The sequence below is a fragment of the Nothobranchius furzeri genome, chromosome 6 (genome assembly GCF_043380555.1).
Source record: "Nothobranchius furzeri strain GRZ-AD chromosome 6, NfurGRZ-RIMD1, whole genome shotgun sequence".
NCBI classification, from domain to species: Eukaryota; Metazoa; Chordata; class Actinopteri; order Cyprinodontiformes; family Nothobranchiidae; genus Nothobranchius; species Nothobranchius furzeri.
This window is the reverse complement of record NC_091746.1, coordinates 4065839-4072782: the sequence shown is the minus strand read 5'-3', so window position 1 is coordinate 4072782 and position 6944 is coordinate 4065839.

The following is a 6944-nucleotide window of genomic DNA, read 5'->3' as shown; positions in this document are numbered from 1 at the left end:
GTTGACATTTGGCAAGACGCTCCTCGGGGCGCGTCTTGCTTGGGCCTCTCTCCTGGAGGCGCTCAGTCAGAGCCAGTGGTGACATGTGGCAACACGCTCCTCGGGGCGCGTATTGCTTGGGCCTCTCTCCTGGAGGCCCACTGTCAGACCCATTGTTGACATGTGGCAAGACGCTCCTCGGGGCACGTCTTGCTTGGGCCTCTCTCCTGGAGGCCCTCAATCAGACCCAGTGTTGACACGTGGCAAGACGCTCCTCGGGGCACGTCTTGCTTGGGCCTCTCTCCTGGAGGCGCTCAGTCAGACCGAGTAGTGACATGTGGCATGACGCTCCTCGGGGCGCGTCTTGCTTCGGCCTCTCTCCTGGAGGCGCTCAGTCAGACCCAGTGGTGACATGTGGCAAGACACTCCTCGGGGAGCGTCTTGCTTGGGCCTCTCTCCTGGAGGCCCTCTGTCAGCCCCAGTGTTGACATGTGTCAAGACGCTCCTCGGGGTGCGTCTTGCCTGGGCCTGTCTCCTGGAGGCGCTCAGTCAGACCGCGTGCTGACATGTGGCAAGACGCTCCTCGGGGCGCGTCTTGCTTGGGCTTCTCTCCTGGAGGCCCTCAGTCAGACCCATTGTTGACCTGTGGCAAGACGCTCCTCGGGGCGCGTCTTGCTTGGGCGTCTCTCCTGGAGGCGCTCAGTCAGACCGAGTGCTGACATGAGGCAAGATGCTCCTCGGGGAGCGTCTTGCTTGGGCCTCTCTCCTGGAGGCCCTCAGTCAGACCGAGTAGTGACATGTGGCATGACGCTCCTCGGGGCGCGTCTTGCTTGGGCTTCTCTCCTCGAGGCCCTCAGTCAGACTCATTGTTGACATGTGGCAAGACGCTCCTCGGGGCGCGTTTTGCTTGGGCCTCTCTACTGGAGGCGCTCAGTCAGACCCAGTGGTGACATGTGGCAAGACGCTCCTCGGGGCGCGTCTTGCTTGGGCCTCTCTCCTGGAGGCGCTCAGTCAGACCCAGTGGTGACATGTGACAAGACGCTCCTCGGGGCGCGTCTTGCTTGGGCTTCTCTCATGGAGGCCCTCAGTCAGACCCATTGTTGATATGTGGCAAGACGCTCCTCGGGGCGCGTCTTGCTTGGGCCTCTCTCCTGGAGGTGCTCAGTCAGACCCAGTGTTGACATGGTGCAAGACGCTCCTCGGGGCGCGTCTTGCTTGGGCTTCTCTCTTGGAGGCCCTCAGTCAGACCCATTGTTGACATGTGGCAAGACGCTCCTCGGGGCGCGTCTTGCTTGGGCTTCTCTCCTGGAGGCCCTCAGTCAGACCCATTGTTGACATGTGGCAAGACGCTCCTCGGGGCGCGTCTTGCTTGGACCTCTCTCCTGGAGGCGCTCAGTCAGACTGAGTGCTGACATAAGGCAAGACGCTCCTCGGGGCGCGTCTTGCTAGGGCCTCTCTCCTGGAGGCGCTCAGTCAGACCCAGTGCTTACATGTGGCAAGACGCTCCTCGGGGCGTGTCTTGCTTGGGCCTCGCTCCTGGAGGCGCTCAGTCAGACCCAGTGGTGACATGTGGCAAGACGCTCCTCGGGGCGCGTCTTGCTTGGGCCTCTCTCCTGGAGACGCTCAGTCAGACCCAGTGTTGACACGTGACAAGACGCTCCTCGGGGCGCGTCTTGCTTGGGCTTCTCTCATGGAGGGCCTCAGTCAGACCCATTGTTGATATGTGGCAAGACGCTCCTCGGGGCGCGTCTTGCTTGGGCCTCTCTCCTGGAGGCGCTCAGTCAGACCGAGTGCTGACATGTGGCAAGACGCTCCTCGGGGCGCGTCTTGCTTGGGCTTCTCTCATGGAGGCCCTCAGTCAGACCCATTGTTGACATGTGGCAAGACGCTCCTCGGGGCGCGTCTTGCTTGGGCTTCTCTCCTGGAGGCCCTCAGTCAGACCCATTGTTGACATGTGGCAAGACGCTCCTCGGGGCGCATCTTGCTTGGGCCTCTCTCCTGGAGGCGCTCAGTCAGACCGAGTGCTGACATAAGGCAAGACGCTCCTCGAGGCGCGTCTTGCTGGGGCCTCTCTCCTGGAGGCGCTCAGTCAGACCCAGTGCTTACATGTGGCAAGACGCTCCTCGGGGCGCGTCTTGCTTGGGCCTCTCTCCTGGAGGCGCTCAGTCAGACCCAGTGGTGACATGTGGCAAGACGCTCCTCGGGGCGCGTCTTGCTTGGGCCTCTCTCCTGGAGACGCTCAGTCAGACCCAGTGTTGACACGTGACAAGACGCTCCTCGGGGCGCGTCTTGCTTGGGCTTCTCTCATGGAGGCCCTCAGTCAGACCCATTGTTGATATGTGGCAAGACGCTCCTCGGGGCGCGTCTTGCTTGGGCCTCTCTCCTGGAGGCGCTCAGTCAGACCGCGTGCTGACATGTGGCAAGACGCTCCTCGGGGCGCGTCTTGCTTGGGCCTCTCTCCTGGAGGCCCTCTGTCAGACCCCTTGTTGACATGTGGCAAGACGCTCCTCGGGGCGCGTCTTGCTTGGGCCTCTCTCTTGGAGGCGCTCAGTCAGACCGAGTGCTGACATAAGGCAAGACTCTCCTCGGGGCACGTCTTGCTGGGGCCTCTCTCCTGGAGCAATCAATCAGACCCAGGGGTGACACGTGGCAAGACGCTCCTCGGGGCGCGTCTTGCTTGGGCCTCTCTCCTGGAGGCACTCAGTGAGACCAAGTGGTGACACGTGGCAAGACGCTCCTCGGGGCTCGTCTTGCTTGGGCCTCTCTCCTGGAGACACTCAGTCAGACACAGTGTTGACACGTGGCAAGACGCTCCTCGGGGCGCGTCTTGCTTGGGCCTATCTCCTGGAGGCGCTCAGTCAGACCAAGTGTTGACATGTGGCAAGACGCTCCTCGGGGCGCGTCTTGCTTGGGCCTCTCTCCTGGAGGCGCTCAGTTAGACCCAGTGGTGACATGTGGCAACACGCTCCTCGGGGCGCGTATTGCTTGGTCCTCTCTCCTGGAGGCCCACTGTCACACCCAATGTTGACATGTGGCAAGACGCTCCTCGGGGCGCGTCTTGCTTGGGCCTCTCTCCTGGAGGCCCTCAATCAGACCCAGTGTTGACACGTGGCAAGATGCTCCTCGGGGCACGTCTTGCTTGGGCCTCTCTCCTGAAGGCGCTCAGTCAGACCGAGTAGTGACATTTGGCAAGACACTCCTCGGGGAGCGTCTTGCTTGGGCCTCTCTCCTGGAGGCCCTCTGTCAGCCCCAGTGTTGACATGTGTCAAGACGCTCCTCGGGGTGCGTCTTGCTTGGGCCTGTCTCCTGGAGGCGCTCAGTCAGACCGAGTGCTGACATGTGGCAAGACGCTCCTCGGGGCGCGTCTTGCTTGGGCTTCTCTCCTGGAGGCCCTCAGTCAGACCCATTGTTGACATGTGGCAAGACGCTCCTCGGGGCGCGTCTTGCTTGGGCCTCTCTCCTGGAGGCGCTCAGTCAGACCGAGTGCTGACATAAGGCAAGATGCTCCTCGGGGCGCGTCTTGCTTGGGCCTCTCTCCTGGAGGCCCTCAGTCAGACCGAGTAGTGACATGTGGCATGACGCTCCTCGGGGCGCGTCTTGCTTGGGCTTCTCTCCTCGAGGCCCTCAGTCAGACTCATTGTTGACATGTGGCAAGACGCTCCTCGGGGCGCGTTTTGCTTGGGCCTCTCTACTGGAGGCGCTCTGTCAGACCCAGTGGTGACATGTGGCAAGACGCTCCTCGGGGCGCGTCTTGCTTGGGCCTCTCTCCTGGAGGCGCTCAGTCAGACCCAGTGGTGACATGTGACAAGACGCTCCTCGGGGCGCGTCTTGCTTGGGCTTCTCTCATGGAGGCCCTCAGTCAGACCCATTGTTGATATGTGGCAAGACGCTCCTCGGGGCGCGTCTTGCTTGGGCCTCTCTCCTGGAGGTGCTCAGTCAGACCCAGTGTTGACATGGTGCAAGACGCTCCTCGGGGCGCGTCTTGCTTGGGCTTCTCTCCTGGAGGCCCTCAGTCAGACCCATTGTTGACATGTGGCAAGACGCTCCTCGGGGCGCGTCTTGCTTGGGCCTCTCTCCTGGAGGCGCTCAGTCAGACCGAGTGCTGACATAAGGCAAGACGCTCCTCGAGGCGCGTCTTGCTGGGGCCTCTCTCCTGGAGGCGCTCAGTCAGACCCAGTGCTTACATGTGGCAAGACGCTCCTCGGGGCGCGTCTTGCTTGGGCCTCTCTCCTGGAGGCGCTCAGTCAGACCCAGTGGTGACATGTGGCAAGACGCTCCTCGGGGCGCGTCTTGCTTGGGCCTCTCTCCTGGAGACGCTCAGTCAGACCCAGTGTTGACACGTGACAAGACGCTCCTCGGGGCGCGTCTTGCTTGGGCCTCTCTCCTGGAGGCCCTCTGTCAGACCCCTTGTTGACATGTGGCAAGACGCTCCTCGGGGTGCGTCTTGCTTGGGCCTCTCTCTTGGAGGCGCTCAGTCAGACCGAGTGCTGACATAAGGCAAGACTCTCCTCGGGGCACGTCTTGCTGGGGCCTCTCTCCTGGAGCAATAAATCAGACCCAGGGGTGACACGTGGCAAGACGCTCCTCGGGGCGCGTCTTGCTTGGGCCTCTCTCCTGGAGGCACTCAGTGAGACCCAGTGGTGACACGTGGCAAGACGCTCCTCGGGGCTCGTCTTGCTTGGGCCTCTCTCCTGGAGACACTCAGTCAGACACAGTGTTGACACGTGGCAAGACGCTCCTCGGGGCGCGTCTTGCTTGGGCCTATCTCCTGGAGGCGCTCAGTCAGACCAAGTGTTGACATGTGGCAAGACGCTCCTCGGGGCGCGTCTTGCTTGGACCTCTCTCCTGGAGGCGCTCAGTTAGACCCAGTGGTGACATGTGGCAACACGCTCCTCGGGGCGCGTATTGCTTGGTCCTCTCTCCTGGAGGCCCACTGTCACACCCATTGTTGACATGTGGCAAGACGCTCCTCGGGGCGCGTCTTGCTTGGGCCTCTCTCCTGGAGGCGCTCAGTCAGACCGAGTAGTGACATTTGGCAAGACACTCCTCGGGGCGCGTCTTGCTTGGGCCTCTCTCCTGGAGACGCTCAGTCAGACCCAGTGTTGACACGTGACAAGACGCTCCTCGGGGCGCGTCTTGCTTGGGCCTCTCTCCTGGAGGCGCTCAGTCAGACCGAGTAGTGACATGTGGCAAGACGCTCCTCGGGGCGCGTCTTGCTTGGGCCTCTCTCCTGGAGGCGCTCAGTCAGACCGAGTGCTGACATAAGGCAAGATGCTCCTTGGGGCGCGTCTTGCTTGGGCCTCTCTCCTGGAGGCCCTCAGTGAGACCGAGTAGTGACATGTGGCATGACGCTCCTCGGGGCGCGTCTTGCTTGGGCTTCTCTCCTCAAGGCCCTCAGTCAGACTCATTGTTGACATGTGGCAAGACGCTCCTCGGGGCGCGTTTTGCTTGGGCCTCTCTACTGGAGGCGCTCAGTCAGACCCAGTGGTGACATGTGGCAAGACGCTCCTCGGGGCGCGTCTTGCTTGGGCCTCTCTCCTGGAGGCGCTCAGTCAGACCCAGTGGTGACATGTGACAAGACGCTCTTCGGGGCGCGTCTTGCTTGGGCTTCTCTCATGGAGGCCCTCAGTCAGACCCATTGTTGATATGTGGCAAGACGCTCCTCGGGGCGCGTCTTGCTTGGGCCTCTCTCCTGGAGGCGCTCAGTCAGACCGAGTAGTGACATTTGGCAAGACACTCCTCGGGGCGCGTCTTGCTTGGGCCTCTCTCCTGGAGACGCTCAGTCAGACCCAGTGTTGACACGTGACAAGACGCTCCTCGGGGCGCGTCTTGCTTGGGCCTCTCTCCTGGAGGCGCTCAGTCAGACCGAGTAGTGACATGTGGCAAGACGCTCCTCGGGGCGCGTCTTGCTTGGGCCTCTCTCCTGGAGGCGCTCAGTCAGACCGAGTGCTGACATAAGGCAAGATGCTCCTCGGGGCGCGTCTTGCTTGGGCCTCTCTCCTGGAGGCCCTCAGTGAGACCGAGTAGTGACATGTGGCATGACGCTCCTCGGGGCGCGTCTTGCTTGGGCTTCTCTCCTCAAGGCCCTCAGTCAGACTCATTGTTGACATGTGGCAAGACGCTCCTCGGGGCGCGTTTTGCTTGGGCCTCTCTACTGGAGGCGCTCAGTCAGACCCAGTGGTGACATGTGGCAAGACGCTCCTCGGGGCGCGTCTTGCTTGGGCCTCTCTCCTGGAGGCGCTCAGTCAGACCCAGTGGTGACATGTGACAAGACGCTCTTCGGGGCGCGTCTTGCTTGGGCTTCTCTCATGGAGGCCCTCAGTCAGACCCATTGTTGATATGTGGCAAGACGCTCCTCGGGGCGCGTCTTGCTTGGGCCTCTCTCCTGGAGGTGCTCAGTCAGACCCAGTGTTGACATGGTGCAAGACGCTCCTCGGGGCGCGTCTTGCTTGGGCTTCTCTCTTGGAGGCCCTCAGTCAGACCCATTGTTGACATGTGGCAAGACGCTCCTCGGGGCGCGTCTTGCTTGGGCTTCTCTCCTGGAGGCCCTCAGTCAGACCCATTGTTGACATGTGGCAAGACGCTCCTCGGGGCGCGTCTTGCTTGGACCTCTCTCCTGGAGGCGCTCAGTCAGACTGAGTGCTGACATAAGGCAAGACGCTCCTCGGGGCGCGTCTTGCTGGGGCCTCTCTCCTGGAGGCGCTCAGTCAGACCCAGTGCTTACATGTGGCAAGACGCTCCTCGGGGCGTGTCTTGCTTGGGCCTCTCTCCTGGAGGCGCTCAGTCAGACCCAGTAGTGACATGTGGCAAGACGCTCCTCGGGGCGCGTCTTGCTTGGGCCTCTCTCCTGGAGACGCTCAGTCAGACCCAGTGTTGACACGTGACAAGACGCTCCTCGGGGCGTGTCTTGCTTGGGCTTCTCTCATGGAGGGCCTCAGTCAGACCCATTGTTGATATGTGGCAAG